This window comes from Chiroxiphia lanceolata, chromosome 10 (assembly GCF_009829145.1).
Source record: "Chiroxiphia lanceolata isolate bChiLan1 chromosome 10, bChiLan1.pri, whole genome shotgun sequence".
Taxonomy (NCBI): Eukaryota; Metazoa; Chordata; class Aves; order Passeriformes; family Pipridae; genus Chiroxiphia; species Chiroxiphia lanceolata.
Window position 1 is genome coordinate 4,329,609 of NC_045646.1, and position 613 is coordinate 4,330,221.

Sequence of the window (613 nt, forward strand, 5' to 3'; positions counted from 1 at the left end):
GTGCGTTCATCTGCCCTTCCAGCAGTGCCAAACACTCCCCATCTCCTCCTTGAAGTTTCTGTTTCACATGGATGGTGCTATTCCCGGTGTGTGTGGGCAGCACTGGACACTCCCGGAGCCCCCCGCGCTTGGGGGTGACCGGCGGGCGCTGAGGGGGGAGAGGGGACGAGAGGCGGGGGGAGGATGCGGGTCTTCGTGGAGTGTTTGACGGGTCCCTTGGGATGCAGATCTCCCCGATCCCGGTGCTTTGGGCACTTCGCGGGGCAGGATGAGACACCGGAGGTCGTGGTGGGGACAGCGGGGACGGTGGGGAGGGAGGGAATGAGTGAATAACCGGCACATTAGGCCACCAGCGGAGTTTCCGTAGTGTAGTGGTTATCACGTTCGCCTAACACGCGAAAGGTCCCCGGTTCGAAACCGGGCGGAAACACCCGCCGGGGAGGCTCGTTTTATTTTCCTCAGGAACCAGGGCGCCGCTCTCGGTTTATTAAACCCGTTTCACCAGAGTTGTTTTAATTAAAGCGGCGGCGCGGCCCGGCGGGAACATTACATTAAACCCGGCTTGTTTCTCGGTTTCCCCAGCCGCCCCTGGCCGGAACTCGCGTCCCGGAAG

At 61.5% G+C, this 613-nt stretch overlaps 1 non-coding gene across 1 annotated transcript; it reads left to right on the forward strand.

Annotated features, from left to right (window-relative positions):
- Window positions 1-357: 357 nt before the first annotated feature.
- On the forward strand, window positions 358-430 carry TRNAV-AAC. Its single transcript has one exon. It is a non-coding gene; the product is annotated as a tRNA-Val (tRNA).
- Window positions 431-613: the final 183 nt, after the last annotated feature.